This window comes from Zalophus californianus, chromosome 15 (assembly GCF_009762305.2).
Source record: "Zalophus californianus isolate mZalCal1 chromosome 15, mZalCal1.pri.v2, whole genome shotgun sequence".
In the NCBI taxonomy this organism is placed as follows: domain Eukaryota; kingdom Metazoa; phylum Chordata; class Mammalia; order Carnivora; family Otariidae; genus Zalophus; species Zalophus californianus.
In genome coordinates this window covers 25,120,843-25,138,040 of record NC_045609.1, presented here as the reverse complement: position 1 = coordinate 25,138,040, position 17,198 = coordinate 25,120,843, and the positions used below count along the sequence as shown (strand labels likewise).

The 17,198-nt window shown below is 43.6% G+C and overlaps 1 pseudogene; it reads left to right on the top strand.

The window, feature by feature from the left end:
• Positions 1-6,931: 6,931 nt before the first annotated feature.
• On the top strand, positions 6,932-7,272 carry LOC113923671 (annotated as a pseudogene).
• Positions 7,273-17,198: the final 9,926 nt, after the last annotated feature.

The window sequence follows — 17,198 nt, the reverse complement described above, 5'->3', positions numbered from 1 at the left end:
ATTTAGCTAGAAATTTTTAACAAATTGCTAAAGGCCAAATGTAAGCTGGCTAAGGGCTGCAGTAATAGGGGTGAAGGGTATATGGAAACTTCTTGTACTATCTTGGCAACTCTTCTGTAAGCCTAATATTATTTAAAACAAAAACCAGTTCAGGACTCATGAGCACTGTTGAACGTGGACAGAGGCAAACAAAAAAACCATCCCATGGGAGACTTCCCATTCCCAGGCATGCATGGGACTTTCAAAGGAGACAATGCCCAGGGGCCTGGGTGGCTTAGTTGGTTAAGCGTCCAACTCTTAATTTTGGCTCGGGTCATGGTCTTAGGGTTGTGAGATCCAGCCCCATGTCAGACTCCATGCTGGGCACGGAGCCTGCTTAGGATTCTCTCTCTCCCTCTAACCCTCCCTTCTCCCCCCCCCAAAAAAAAGACAATGCCCATGAACATGAACTCACTCACAAAAAATATGGAGAAAAAAAAAATGAAAACTCTAGCGACTAAATCAGTCCACAGACCCAAGTAGAAGTTTTCATACCTGAAGAACTATAAATGTTTATTTTGAACTTCTAGAAATCATAATGAAGTTCACCTCATATGAATAAAAATAACTCCAGATGGAAGGTAGAGGATGCATGGCACAGGGGGAAACAAAGTCAGAACATTTGCTGGTAAATTTAAGTAAAAATCGACTATAAAAATAACGAGGATGGGGGCAAGGGGTATATGGGAACTCTTGGTACTTCCCACTCAATTTTGCTGTGAAGGTAAAACTGATCTAAAAACCAAAGTTTATTTATTTACATAAATAAATAATGATAACTTTTTGCACTGGAAAACGAAATGGAAGTAAAATGCTAAATAAAAACAGCACAGAAGATGGAAACGCTGCTCAAAGGCAGACAATGGGAGGAATATCTGAAGGAAGTTAAAGCATTCTAAAAATACTGGTCTTGTTCAAGAGGAAGAGAGACATACTGATTTGCTCTCGACTTTGTTTAAAAATATATGATTTTAAAAAATCTGCTTGCAGTTCAAGATGGCAACAGAGGAGGATCCTGAACTCACCTCCTCCCACAGACACACTAAATCTACAGCTGCTTAAGGATGAACTTTGGGGTGGGGGCGGAGAACAAAACAAAAACCTAAACCTGCCTGAGCAAGGCCTCTGCAGCCAAGCCCTAGCAAGGCTGCAGCACCCTCTGGCCCGAGACCCTATCCCAGGCCCGGAGAACCACAGTGAGGAGGGAACTCCAAACCAGAGCTGCTCCCCGAGGAGCCAACTGTTTGAACCCCATACCAGGCACCCCCAGTTTTTAAGCCCTGCCCCTGAAAGAGGAGCCCCTAAAACTCGTAGTTTTGAAACCCCACAGGGCTCATGTCCACAGACCCACAAGCCATAGGGAACAGACGCGTCTCTAAAAGCGGGAGTTGACTGAGGGCAGCCTGGGCTTTGTGTGGGAGAGGCGCCTTTGCTTGCCTTGGACTCGGTGCCTCCTGAGGACAGGCACCTGATTTGATACACATTTGGGGGCTTGCTGTGGCGCTCACTGCGGCCCTGGGCTCCTTGGCTCGAGCAGGTGGGCTCCCTGTCGGAGCTCCAGAGCACCAACCCACTCCCAGGGGGCAACCTCTACAGGTATCTGGTGCCCCCGTTTTACTTCTGGTGTCCTGGTGTTTGTGGCTGGGGCGCCAAGGGTGCCCCCTGAGCACCTGACTTCGGCTGTGATTCCCCATTGGCTGCTACAGAAGCCAAAGGTTAGAAAAATCCATCCCTGCAGTGATCTCACTTAGCAATGGTTAGCAGCTCCTCCGGAGCGCAGGCTTCCAGACCTAAGTACAGTCTTTCTCTGTTTGTTCACGTCAGTGAAAGGCCTGAAAATGGGATTTTTTTTTTTTTAATTTGTAATTCTTATCTTGGAGTTAATCCTAAATTTACTTCAAGGAAATAAACATGGGCATTTTCAAGATTTTAGCTATAAAATATTCATGACATCTTAGAAGTAGAATTAAACATGAATTTTTCTCTTCTCTTGCTTATCTACATGTTCTATAAAAATATGCATTACTGGGGCACCTGCGTGGCTCAGATGGTTAAGCGTCTACCTTCGGCTCAGGTCATGATCCCAGAGTCTTGGGATCGAGCCCCACATCGGGCTCACGGCTCAGCGAGGCGCCTGCTTCTCCTTCTCCCTCTGCCTTTCTTCCTGCTCAGGCTCTCTCCTCTCTCTCTGTATCTCTGTGTCTCGGATGAATAAATAAAATCTTAAAAATAAATAAAAACATGCATTACTTTGAAATTTTATTTTTTTTTAAGATTTTATTTATTTATTTGACAGAGAAAGAGCACAAGCAGGGGCATCAGGAGAGGGAGAAACAGCTCTCTGCTGAGGACACAGAGCTCGATCCCAGAACCCTGGGATCATGACCTGAGTCCAAGGCAGACTCTTAAACTACTAGCCGCCCAGATGCCCCTATTTTGGGATTTTAAAGAGGTCTTTAATATAGTATTATTATCTTTTAAGTATTTTTCTATTTTTTATTTAAACTCAATTAATTAACATATAGTGTATTGTAAGTTTCAGAAGCAGAGTTTAGTGATTCATCAGTTGCATATAACACCCAGTTCTCATTCCATCATGTGCCCTCCTTAATGCCCATCACCCAGTTACCCCATCCCTCCACCCCCACCCCTCCAGCAACCCTCAGTTTGTTTGCTATAGTTAAGAGTCTCTTATGGTTTGCCTCCCTCTGTTTTCACCTTATTTTATTTTTTCTTCACTTCCCCTGTGTTCATCTGTTTTGTTTCTTAAATTCAACATATGAGTGAAATTATATGATAATTGTCTTTCTCTGAGTGAGTTATTTCGCTTAGCATAATACCCTCTAGTTCCATCCATGTCATTGCAAATGGTAAGATTTCAATTTTTTTGATGGCTGAGTCGTATTCCATTGTGTATACATATCACATCTTCTTTATCCATTCATCAGTCGTTGGACATCTGGGCTCCTCCCATATTTTGACTTTTGTGGACGTTGCTGTATGAACATTGGGGTGCAGGTGCCCCCTCTGATCACTATGTTTGTATCCTTTGGGTAAATACCTAATAATATAATTGCTGGGGCATAGGGTAGCTCTATTTTTAATTTTTTGAGGAACCTCCATACTGTTTTCCAGAGTGGCTGCACCAGCTTGCATTCCCACCAACAGTGTAAGGGGGTTCCCCTTTCAGAAATGGACTTAAGTATTATTAACCATCCTTTCATGTTCTACCATTCTATGACTCCGCAAAAAGCAAATATTAGATTTTAGGTTATATTAAATCTCAAGCTAATACAAGCTTATTGAAAATATTAGAGATTGACATTTTGAAAGCTATTGGATGTTATAGTCATCATCTTATTGTCCTGTGTTGCTTACAGTAAAGACAAGCCACTGATGATGTCGCACCCTACCCTGACTGCTTTTTGACCCTCATCTCTCAAGTTCCACCCCCTTCAAGAACTGTTCCCTGGCCCATGAGTCTGGTTTTTATGGCTGTCTTCTGGACTTCCATAGAATCCAACATACACCTGAATCTTAGCCCTTAAGATTGGATGTGTTGTCTTACCTGCTTCCTAATTAGACTAAAAGATCTCTGAGGGTTAGAAGCTAATTCCTAATAGCCTTTTTATTCTCAGGTCCTAACACAGTATGTTTGTGAATGAAACACTCCTTAAGAATCAGCAGAAGGTGTGCGCCTGGATGGCTCAGCTGGTTAAGCGACTGCCTTCAGCTCAGGTCATGATCCTCGAGTCCCGCATCGGGTTCCTTATTAGATTACCAATTTATTATAAAAGGGTATAATTTAGGAACAGCCAGATACGAAGAGACACATAGGGCGAGGTACAGGGAAAGAACGAAGTTTCCATGCTCTCTCCAAGCACACCACTCTCTACAAATCTACACGTTCATCAACCTGAAAGCTCTCCAAACACCATCCTTTCCGGTTTTTACAGAGGTTTCATTGTGTAGGCATGATTGATTAAATCATTGGCTATTGGTGATTGAACTTAATCTCCAGACCCACCCTCTGGTCGGGAGGGGCTGGGGCTGAAGGTTCTACCCTCTCATCACAGGGTTGGCTCCTTCCGCAGCCCGACTCTATCCTTAGCAGCTTTCCAAAAGTCACCATTTGTTATGTTAATGAACATAACAAAAGACACTTTCTTCCTCCCATCATAGGAAATTCCAAGGGTTTTAGGAGGTCTCTACAGGAACAGAGGAAGACCAAATATATTTCATATTATAATTACCATTACCATGAACAACACTGAATGTTTTTAAGTCTTCATGGTCAAGTTTTTAAAGCTCTTCTGAATTTCAGATCGTTTCCAAATGAATTTCACCTAAATTAAGAGAGAGTGTATTGACATTTCCTGAGCACTCTGCAAATTATAAAAATGTGTGCAGTCACCATGGTTTTTTACGTGACCATAATATGGCTTAATATTGTTTTGAAAAATTTATCCATATCTGCCCTAGTTGCATTCATTGTGCTCGGAGAAATACCCTGCACGAATTCTCTTGTTTCCAAAGTTAATTTGGCAAACATCTGTTACAAGAAAATGGTCCAGATGGTTTTTGACATGTAGTGATAATAAATAAGTGGTCCTTTTTACATATTGCATGGTGTTTGCTGTAGCTTTCTATTAAAGGGATGTGGTTTCTTAAAGGGGGGAAAAATCCAGCTCATGGCCACCCAAGGCACATGGAAATACATGTGACCCATGTGTCTGAATGCCAGACCACTCTATAGATTCAAACGGGGTCACATTGCCAGGAATATCTCATATGTTGCTGACCCATGACTCTTTCCGGTATATCAGTATCGCTTACCCCGTACTTTACTCATATTATCTTAATCTTGTCAACAATCCAATACGGTCGGTATTATCCTATTTCTAAATGAATAGCCCAAGGTTATGAGTAAGTGGTCGAGCATCTGACACTAAGCCCGTGTTCCTAACAGCCACATGCTCTACACACCAGCGGTTTCTGGGCATCGCCTACCAAGCTGCATTGCCAGGGGACACGCGCCTGGGTGACGTTTATTGTCCAGACCTTCTCCACCTTCAGAGTAGCACAAGGGCACCTTGCCTCCCCTCTGATGCCCAGTGGCAGTCCCCCCCCCCCCCCGTCAGGCGGAGTGGCGCCTTTACGCCCACTCACCAAGCTCTCTGGCCCAGAACAGCTGTACCCGAGTGCCGAGAATGCATCTCTCACCCAGGCCGGCGGCCCTCTTTCCCATCCAGATGGCAGCTTACCCCAGTATCTCCCAGAGCATCTTTGGAAACCCCGTCTCTGCCCAAGATCCCTCTCTCTCAGCACTGGACCAGAGGACTAAATGTAAGACAGATAGTCTGCATTCCCCTCCCCAGGGAGGTTTTCATCCTCCTTTTGCCAGAACCCACTAATAACCTGATTACTGCACACCAAGCTGGGGTAAGAGGCAGACAGGCACCAGGATATCACCGGAAATGTAACCAGATAGAGGATTCTGTATTTACCGAAACTCCTTCTGTGAAGCGTGGTGTGTGGTTGGAGGAAATACGGTATTATGTAACTTAGAGACAGTGAGATCCCACAGGGGTGCGTAAAGCTGGTCGCTAAGCTGCCTGTTAGGGAGACGAATCTAGTTAGCCTCTGAGGGTGACCTGTGGAAGGTGAGCAAATTTCGGGCCAGCATGGAAGTGTTCTTGATAACAGTGAAGAGGCTGAGGGGGCTGTCTCCCTCCCACGGAGGGTCTAACCATTTCCCAAATGAAGAGATCTTGAACAAATACTTAAAGAACATGAGTTTGAAAAGGCACCAACTTGAGAGCCTGGGAATACCATACAAGCCTGCCCTATAGTTTCCAGCAGTAGGTACGGCCTGGGCTGTGGCCCTAATTCCTACCTTCCATAGAGCTCTTTCTAGAAATTGACTCAGCAGGGACTCTGCTTCTCCCTCTCCCTCTGCCCCTGCCCCCTGCTCATGCCCTCTCTCTCTCTCTCTCAAATAAGTAAAATCTTAAAAAAAAAAAAAAAAAAAGCATGATGGAGGCTCAGGAGGGCAAGGCATGCAGCAGAAACAGCTTGCGTAAAGGCGGGGCTGTCAGGCTAAAGCCCCAGAGTCCAGCTTTGGCTGGCAGGACAATCTAGCCTACGGGCCTGTTTTAGTACAGCTTAGTTTTGCAAACTAAGAATGGCCTTTGCCTTTTTTAATGCTTGAGGTGGAGGGAGAAGATCACAAGAATCCTGTTTTGTGTCCAAGAAGTCTTATGAAATTCAAATTTTAGTGTCCAAAACTTGCAGTGTCCAAAAGCTTTCTGGCACACAGACACACCCATTCATTTCCACATCGTCCGAGGTACAATGGCAGGGTGGAGTGCGGGCAAGAGAGTGTGGCCCCCAAAACCTATTATTACCTATTATTATCTCATCCTTTATGGAAAAAATTGGCAAACCCCAGGGTTAGAGCAGAAGTTCCTCTCAAGCAGGATACAGAGAGGAAATTTTACCAGTTCACCGGAGAATATAACAAAGAAGTATAAAAAAGTAGATACTTCATAAAGTTAAACTTATTCAATTTAAAGAAGAGCCCTTTATCCTAAGAGGACATCTTTCCTGCTTTTTGTTGGAGCAAAAAGATGTCCTTTTTGTTATGCAGTGAGAGTGAGTGACAGTTTGGTTCTGTTTAATCTCTTTATCGACATTGGTTGATGCGGATGGAAGAGCAATGTCTTCTCTCCTCTCTCTCACCTTTTCCTCAGCTTCTTTTTTTGGCATCCGTCTATTCCACCCGCCCTTTCTCCTTCTTCCCAGCTCCAACACGGCCCCTCTTCTGCAAAGTTAGTGACCTCAAAAAGAATTCACACTCCTCTCTCTGGGCTCAGACCTAGTTTGCGGCGACATGGCTAAACGCACAAAGAAGGTCGGAATCGTGGGTAAATATGGGACCCGTTATGGTGCCTCCCTCAGGAAAATGGTGAAGAAGATTGAAATAAGCCAGCACACCAAGTACACTTGCTCCTTCTGTGGCAAAACAAAGATGAAAAGATGAGCTGTGGGGATCTGGCATTGTGGCTCCTGCATGAAAACCGTCGCTGGTGGCGCTTGGACCTGCAACACCACTTCTGCTGTCACAGTAAAGTCAGCTATCAGAAGACTGAAGGAGTTGAAAGACCAGTAGAAGCTTCACCATTTGAAACATTACTAGCCTATAATAAATGGGTTAATTTATGTAACAAAATTTAAAAAAAAAAGAATTCACACTCCACAGAAATAGCAAAAGAGAGATGTGACTGGCGATCTGCCATCTGTGTTTAAAGGTAAATGTCTAGTTTCGTGTGATTAAGTCCCAAGCAGTTCCATTGCTTTAGAAGCCAGGTTTTCTTCTCAGCAAAAGAAGCGCCTTCCGTATCTCCTCATCCGAGCGCAGGCTCAGTAACTTTCCCATGTGGCAGGCGCTGAATGAATGTCTGTGCTGAGTTTTTAGGAGTTGATTCTGAAAGTATCAGTTTTAGGCTGTTGAGTGATCCTGATGAAAGTTTCTGTCAAAGCAGACAGAGAGATTGCTTCCCCCAAATCAAGCCAGATACACATTCCTAGGCAAAATGATAATTCTTAATTACATGTAATTAAAAAAATATATGTCATAGCTTTCTTAAAAAACTTTCTGGGGTGCCTGGGTGGCTCAATCGTTAAGCATCTGCCTTCCACTCAGGTCATGATCCCAGGGTCCTGGGATCGAGCCCCACATCGGGCTCCCTGCTCGGCGGGAAGCCTGCTTCCCCCTCTCCCACTCCCCCTGCTTGTGTTCCTTCTCTCCCTGTCTCTCTCTGCCTGTCAAATAAATAAATAAAATCTTAAAAAAAAAAAAAAAACTTTCTATTGGAGTAATATATGGAGAAGTGCACAGACCATAGGAGTACAACTCAATGAACTCTGACAAATTGAACACACCCTGTAACCAACATCCAGGACATTTCCAGCACCTGGAATCGCTTTGTGCTCCACGCCAGTCACTACCCCCAAAGGGTTAAAAAACCATCCTGACTGCCAACAGCATAGATTAGTTTTGCCTGTTTCTGTGCTTTATGTAAATGGAATCATGTAGCTTATCCTCTTTGGTGGGAGGCTTCTTTCATGCCAGTGCTGGGGGAGGCAGGTGTGGGAAGAGATGGACTGCCCTCACAGGCAACAGTATTTTATCACCCATGCTGCTCCGAACGATAGCACAGGGTGACAGTGAAAAAGTAAAACTGACGGGCACTGGGTGGCTCAGTCGGTTAAGCACCCGACTCTTGGTTTCAGCTCAGGTCATGATCTCAGGGTCGTGATCACAGGGTCGTGAGATGGAGCCGCATACCGGGCTCTGCACTCAGCGGGGAGGCTGCTGGATATTCTCTCTCCCTCTCCCTCTGCCCCTCTCCACTGCCCCCCTACCCCCAGCTCTCTCTCTCTCTCTAAAAATAAATAAATCTTTAAAAAAAAAGAAACACTGATTTTTTTTTTGTCACTTTTATTATTGTTTTTAAATTCTCTACAGACAGTGCCCATCCCTATTGTCTACACCTGGGGTGAGCCTTCCACCACCCCCTCGTATAAGTACTGTTTCACCTACCATTCCTTCTAGAAGATGCATTTATACGGTTGTGTGGAGATGTAGATGATTCCTTTTCATTGCTGCATACAATCTCATTGAGTGAGATTTCCAATTTACCAATTTCTTTATTTATCTTTTCTTTTTTTCCGCTGAGGAACCCATGCATGCCAGTGTTGCTCCAGAAGCACTTCCTGCCCTCGGGCCTCTTGGACTCCTAGGCCTGTGCGTCTGGGGCACACTCCAGCCTTGCAGGCCATCTTCCTGGAGTTAGGGTTGCTAGCCCTGCATTACTCATGCCTAGAGAGAAAGGTCGGTTCAGATAGACCCCTTGCTGCCCTGTGTTCACGGGGTACACAGAGCCTCTGGGAGAGTCATGTCTCCCAGGTGGGCTTCCTGACTCATTTATTTTTGATGGGCATTTAGGTAACTATTATGAACAGTGTGGCTCTGAACATTTTTGTGTGTCTTTTGATGAACATATGGGTGTACTTCTGCTGGATAATAGACCTCCTGGGTCATAGGGTGTACAGATGGCTAGCTTTGATATGCTGCCAAAGAGCTTGCCAAATGGTTGTACCAGTTTACCCTCCCACCAGCAGGGCATGAGCACCCCTGCTGCCCCACATCCTTGCCACCACTTGGCATTGCTGTCTTTTCATTTAGGCGATCCCGGAAAGTGTGTTGTATATATCCAAAATTATGAAATATCGGGGAATACTTAGAATACTGGGGATTCCCCTTTCTTCAGAAGGGATCCAAAGAGAAGGGAAAATATCAAATTCATACAGACACAAGAAAACCTAAAAGAGCAACTCTATGTTAAGGGAAAATGACCATCAGAAATAGGGAGACCTATGGAAATCAGTGATGCTAATTTAACAAATATTTATTGAAGACATGTTGTTATACACTAAATTGTTCTCCACCTCCTCCAGCCCCCATATTTCATATGTTTAACAGTCAGGCCCAAATATGGTTACACATCACTTCCATGGGAATCAACAAGCTTGAGCCACCAAAACAAAACTAATGATAAAAGGGTAACAAAAGGGGGCGCCTGCGTGGCTCAGTCGGTTAAGTGTCTGCCCTTGGCTCAGGTCATGATCCCAGGGTCCTGGGACTGAGCCCCACTTCGGGCTCCCTGCTCAGCGGGGAGGCCTGCTTCTCCCTCTCCCTCTGCCGCTCCCCCTGCTTGTGCTCTCTTGCTCTCTGGAAAATAAATAAAATCTTTAAAAATAAATTAATTAAAATATAAATTTTAAAAAGCTTATCATAAAACTCATTATAATAATAATTAATAATTGGCTTATAAAGTAAGCCTTCCTCTCTGTAAATTGTAGACCCCCATCCCATCTTCATGAAAGTAGAGGGAAAGTAGACGTTTTATTTTATTTTTCAAGATTCATTTATTTACTTATTTGAGAGAGAGAGAGAGAGTGCACACAGACAGAGAGAAGGAGAAACAGACTCCCCACTGAGCAGGGAGCCCAATGGGGGGTGGGGCGGGCACTCCATCCCAGGACCCTGGGATCATGACCTGAGCCAAAGGCAGATGCTTCACCGACTGAGTCACCCAGGCGTCTCTGGAAAGTGGATGTTTTATTCAGAAATATACATATGCATCAAAATGTACCTACAAACAAAATTCCAGAACCATGAAAAGTAATATCTAGGGCGCCTGGGTGGCTCAGTTGGTTAAGCGACTGCCTTTGGCTCAGGTCATGATCCTGGAGTCCCGGGATCGAGTCCCGCATCGGGCTCCCTGCTCAGCAGGAAGTCTGCTTCTCCCTCTGACCCTCTTCCCTCTCGCGCTATCTCTCATTCTCTCTCTCTCAAATAAATAAATAAAAAATCTTTAAAAAAAAAAAGAAAAGTAATATCTAATGCTAAGAAAGTTACCCCAAAATTCTACATTCCAAATGTAAATGGATTCCAAAACAAATTAATTTTTTGAAAGAATCTGACAAAACTTGAAAATAAGTACATAGATTAAGTTCAGTGAAGAATGTTTCATCTTTGTAAAGCAAGAATTTGTAAAGCAAAAATAAGGAAAAACTTACATGAGAAAGAATGCATTTTAAATCTTCGAAGCAAAAATAGAGTGACTGAAATTAAAAATTCAATAATCAGGAAAACTCTAGCCCAGATACACTAAACAAATGAATGAAATGGGAGATAAGAGTAAAAAACTTACTCAGAACACAGCACAGCAAGACAGGCATAAAAACAAGAATGACGAAGGGTGCTGGGTGGCTCAGTAGGTTAAGCATCTGCCTTTGGCTCAGGTCATGATCTCAGGGTCCTGGGATTGAGGCCCATGTCGGTCTCTCTCCTCAGCAAGGAGTCTGCTTCTCCCTCTCACTCTCCCTCTGTGTTCTCTCTCTCTCTCTCTCAAATTAATAAAGTCTTAAAAAAAAAAGACAAGTACCAGGATGGTGATTGCTATTTCATCTGCAGTAGCAAAAAAGAAAAAGAAAAGAAAATTTTAAGAATCATGTAAATGACCAATAGAAGAAAGTTTTATTTTATTTTAAAGATTTTTTATTATTTATTTATTTATTTGAGAGCGAGAGAGCACAAAAGGGGGTAGGGTCAGAGGGAGAAGCAGACTCCCTGCTGAGCAGGGAGCCCAACACGGGACTAGATCCCGAGGACTGTGGGATCATGACCTGAGCGGAAGGCAGACGCTTAATGACTGAGCCACCCAGGCGCCCCCAATAGAAGAAATTTTTTTTTCTTAATCAAACAATTTTAATCGGGTGAATAGTAAGCAGTAAAAGTGCAATTGCATGAAGAGCCCCATATTTCACATGTTCAAACCGTTTTCCAGTGTCTTTACTTGTAAGGTGTTGAGGGTGGGACCCACTCTTGAATCTTCTTTCTAGTGGTAGAATAAGGTACATATTGTTCTGGAGTGCCACTCACATTGAACTTATGTTTTGTCCAGATGAATTTACGAGCAATAGGTGGTTTTGTTGTTGGAGGATCATCGGTCATACAGTGAAGCCAACGATGCCATTCAGGGAGCACGATGCTTCCATCCACAGCCCAAAATGTGTTTTTGCCATTCATTTCAGTAGTATATATAACCCATCGGTGACGACCAAAAAACTGCTTGTTGTCTTCATAGTATTTGTTTCCATATTTGTCTTCCCCCACTAAGGTACCAACCCTCAAATCATTTGCCCTGCTGCAGCCCACGTTTCAGGACCTGCAAGAGCTCCATCTTGTCCCGTAGGCCCAGCCCAAGAAATTTTTTAAATAAAGTATATCTCATATTAACAAATGAAATACTGTTAAATCATTAAAAGGAAGAATTAGAATTTCAAGTATCCACATAGACCCATCTTAAAAACATGTGGAGCAATGTAAGCAAGTTGCAGGATGAAATGCATGCTAAAATACCATTTCTATAAGCTTGAAAAATACCTACAATATATTCTTCATAAAGATGTACACATATGGTAGCAGGTATTGCTGTGGTCCAAACATTTGTGTATCCCCCCACCACCACCACTCCCCCAGGCCCAGATTCAAACGTTGAAATCCCACTGCCCTATGTGATGGTATTAGAAGGTGGAAGGTAATTAGTTCATGAGGGCAGAGCCTTCAGGAATGAGATTAATGCCTTTTATACAAGAGGCTCAAGAGAGCTCTTTTGTCCCCTTCCCCCATGTGTGGATACAATGAGAAGTCTGTGACCTGGAACAGGGCCCTCCCTTGACCATGCTGGCACTCTGATCTCAGATTTTCAGCCTCCAGAACTGTAAATAATAAATTTCTGTTGTTTTATAAGCCACCCAGTCTGTGGTATTCTGTCATAGCTGCCCAAATGGACCAGGACAAGTATTAAATATATACGGCGTTGAAAAACACCTTCTAGGTAGGCAAGGAGGGGAGTGGAATTCAGGACAAATACAGAGGGGATTTCCATTAAATCTGTAAATTTCTACATGTTTTAATCTGAGCAGAATTTAAGATGTTAAAAGGGGTTTTCTCATTGTCTTTGAAATTCAGCTAAGGCCCTGCAGCCAAAGAGACTTCCTAGACATATTTCTGCAGAATTTTTTAAAAAAATGACCAAGCTCGTCCTGCAAGTATCAGTCCCTGTCAGTTCTCTTCAGCCATTTTAGGAGAAGGCCATACATTCACTTGAATGGGATTTTGGGGGGTTTCGCCCCCTACCATAATCGAATGCTTCTTACCCACTGCCAAGCCAAGAGAGAGGCTCCAAGCAAATCAGTCACAGGGACCAAGAATGCCTACAAGAGAGTAAACTGCCATCCCTTCTGGCTGGATGTTTACAGAGCCCTAACACTGTGGGTCCTGGTACTACTTGGAGACCAAAGACAAGAGCAGAAACAGGTCTAAGGAAAGCCAATGAGCATCCGCAAGCATTTGTTGGCATCTATACCTGGGCTCTTGTGCCCATCTGGAGAATTCCAAATGCAGAAGACTGACTGGAGAAGCACAGTTATGGGGTGGGAGGGCTAACTGGATGGGTAGGCATTTGGCAGGAAAAAGACACATGATGTTTTCCTATTGACCAAAAGGGCCTGCAGGGAGTAGCTTGGCATAAGCCATCCTGAAGAGACCCTACCTCCCAAGAACGCTGCTTCCTGAGGTCAGGGGTCGCCAGCAGGAAGAGGCTGTGTAGGGTGAGAGTGGGTTTCAAGAAGCCACTGGAGAACGACTTAAACAGAATGAAGCCCCATTCATGGGTTCTCCAAATAACCTACATCCTCACCTGAAGAACCTGTACTTGGATGCTCAGGTTAATGGAGGGAATGAGCTTGATTTAGCCAAGAGAGGACTACATACAATATCAGCTAAATACAAAGATTATTTTGCTCCTCTTTAATCCACATACTGAACCCCATGCTAGAGCAATTAGAAAGCAAGAAAGAAGCAAAGGAAGTCAAAAAACTTCTTGAAGGAATTCCTCACAGAGTCAGCAGTAAGAAGAGGTAAAGACGTAAGATTGAAGCTGCATTTGAGATTGCACTAAGCTTTTTCTTTTTTTTTTAAAGATTTTTATTTATTTATTTATTTATTTGAGAGAGCGACAATGAGAAATGGAAAGAGAGCACATGAGAGCAGGGAGGGTCAGAGGGAGAAGCAGACTCCCTGTCGAGCAGGGAGCCTGATGCGGGACTCGATCCAGGATCATGACCTGAGCCGAAGGCAGTCGCTTAACCGACTGAGCCACCCAGGCGCCCTGAGATTGCACTAAGCTTTTTCATCTCTCAAACAGCCCAATGTGAGCCATGGGATCTATCAGAGATGTCAGTCACCAAGGGAGGAGGGGAGATTGAACAGTGTGGTTGAAAGCCCTCGGGAAGAAAAAGTTCTTTCCCATTTATATCTCTCAGAGTTTAGCCCTGAGCTAAACTCACTTATGAGGTAGTTACACAAACGGGGCAAAATGTTTCTATTTAGTAAAGCTTGAAGGTGGGTGTTGCTGTCAGCCTTCGAGATGGTCCCCATGATGGCTGCCTCCTGCCTTCACGTCCTACGTAGTCCCCCGCCACATGGTACTAGGCCCAGGGACACCAGTTTGAGGGACCAATAACATACGGTAGAAGTAAAACATTACTTCTGAAACTAGGTTCTAAAAAAAGACTATGGCTTTCCCTTCTCTCCCTCCCTGCCTCCCTCCCTCCCTCCTTCCCTCCCACCCCCTCTCTCTCCCTCAGGCTTCCTTCTCCTCTCTTGCTCTGGGGGAATCAAGTCCTATAAAAAGGCCCACATGTCAGGAAACAGCCAGCAAGAAACCAAAATCTGCTAACAAACAAGAGTAAGCTTGGAAGCTGTTCCTCAGGCCCTGGTTAGGCTTTGAGATGACCTGCCCACAGCCTGGAGGGAGACACTGGCCCAGAACCGCCCAGCGAAGCCACTCTCTGATTCCTGACCCGCAGAAACTGTGTGAGATAATCATTGTTTTGCTTTGTAGGTTGCCGCACTGAGGCAATTTGTTATACAACCGTGGATAACTAATAACAGTGAGCACATCGAAATTTGATCTATTATCTTGACGTTCTCCTGAATGTCTAAACTATCTCATAATAATGTAAATATATATCATGAAGTTTTTTCCCATGTTCAGCATCTTGAAGCTAAAGTAAAGGGCTCTTGGGATGCCTGAGTGGCTCAGTTGTTAAGCGTCTGCCTTCGGCTCAGGTCATGGTCCCAGGGTCCTGGGATGGAGCCCCGCATCGGGCTCCCTGCTCAGCAGGAAGCCTGCTTCTCCCTCTCCCACTCCCTCTGCTTGTGTTCCCTCTTTTGCTGTGTCTCTCTCTGTCAAATAAATAAAATCTTTAAAAATAAATAAATAATTAATAAATAAATAAAGTAAAGGGCTCTTTTAGGAGTGAGCACGTGGTCTCTAACTTGGATGAAAATCCCTACGGTCCCCTGAGAGCACCCTTATAAAATAAACCGTGCTTTGGAAGTGAGAAATGACGTGAAATGAGTTACTCTGAAATTCAGTTATTAAAATAGTCTACAGAACCCATGGTCTCTGGTAAAGGAATCAAGCAGTACCACCTGGGAGTGCTAGATACTACTAACAGAAGGAAGAGGGACAAGGAACATTACTGCAGTGTTCCTTACTGACACTAGATGGTGATAAAGTTTTATCGTGCAATTAAATTTCAATTTACACAGTTTGGCTGGGGTGGAAGTCCTTTAAAGAGCATCCCTCCAAGAAAGCCAAGCAAACATTTACTTCATTATTACTTGGTTAGTACTGTTTCTGAATTATAATTTCTGAGTGGAAATTAAAACTGAGTTGCTTGCATTGATTCCTGAATTAAATCCATCTTTGGAAGGAGGTAGTTTAAATAAAGTAAATGTACTTATAAAAATGCACTTTATAAAAATTAATAGCAATTTTAGGGGTGCCTGGGTGGCTCAGTTGTTAAGCATCTGCCTTCGGCTCAGGTCGTGGTCCCAGCGTCCTAAGATCGAGCCCCGCATCAGGCTCCCTGCTCTGCAGGAAGCCTGCTTCTCCCTCTCCCACTCCCCCTGCTTGTGTTCCCCCTCTCGCTGTGTCTCTCTGTGTCAAATAAATAAATAAAATCTTTAAAAAATAATAATAATAAAATAAAATAAAAAATAATAGCAATTTTAATAACTATACTCTTAGCATGCATTCAGTTATTCCTGAGCATACCTGAACTTTGGGATAATTTAGGCAGAGCTGAGTCATGGTTTGCTTTTGAAAGATCAGTACCTCTAAATCAAACCAGGGAGGGAAAAAAAAAAAAACAGGAAAGCACTCCAATAATTACAATACATTTTCATTCCTTTCTGTCAAAATATTTCCTGTTACAAGAGGTTGTCTAGCTTAATAATTAAGAGCACAGGCCCTGGAACCAGATTGTATAGACTTAAATCCTAATTCTCCTCTGGATTGTATCTCAGTATCCAGCTCATAAATGAGCCACAAAAGAAACAATATATGTGAAGCACTAAGAATAATACTTACAATTTAGAAATGCTGTTTAAGTGTGAACTATTATTATTATTCCACATACATTCCCTGTATCTGAGGTACAAAGTGCTATGGAGGGGCGCCTGGGTGGCTCAGTCGGTCAAGCGTCTGCATTCAACTCAGGTCATGATCCCAGGGTTCTGGGTCCCACATCGGGCTCCCTGCTCAGCAGAGTCTGCTTCTCCCTCTGCCCCTCCCCACACTAGTGCTCTCTCTCTCTCTCTCTATCTCTCTCTCTCTCACAAAAATAAATAAAATCTTTTTTAAAAAGTGCTGTGGAAATGTATAGCAAAAACTGAAGCTTGAAATCTAGGTCAGTTTCCCAACGTTACACAATCAGCAGAGTCAAAAAGTCCACGGTTAAAGAAGACAAACATTTGGAATTGCACTTTACTACTGACAGAGAAGGTATGCTTCCAAAGAAGAGGCATAAACCAGGACTGGAACACAAACCTTGTAAATCTTGAGCCAATGAACCTTCCACTGCACCACAACAAATAATTCTTATTTATTGACTGAAGGAACTCCTAAAAGACAGGTCTTGGCAATATTGGCTGCTAGTTCACTGACAGATGAAATTTTGAAATATTAACAAACACTTCCATCCAACTGCTTTATTTTAGTTATCACCACCTTCTGCCTCATGGGATGTTCTGCCTTACTTGCCTCAGAGAAGGAATGATACAGCAGAACCCAGAAAAAGAAAACATGTACTTTTTAAGTTTTTACCTTAACTCCAGCTAGCTCACATACGGTGTTACATTAGTTTCAGGTGTACAACATAGTGATTCAGCCCTTCTGTAAGACACCATGTGCTCATCACGGCAAGCACGCCCCTTCATCCCCATCACCTATTTCACCCATCCCCCACCCCTTTCCACTCTGGTAACCAACAGTGAAAACAAAATATTTTTAAAGCTTAGGCCCAGGTATTAAGGCAAAAAGACTTAGAAGGAAACCTGACATGTTAGAACAGAGCTTCCCATATTGGTACTATTCAAAAAGATTCGTCTGATAAGGAGGAATAAGGAGATTTGAAAGACAGGCAAAGGTACCAGTGGGCTCCAAAGAAGGGAC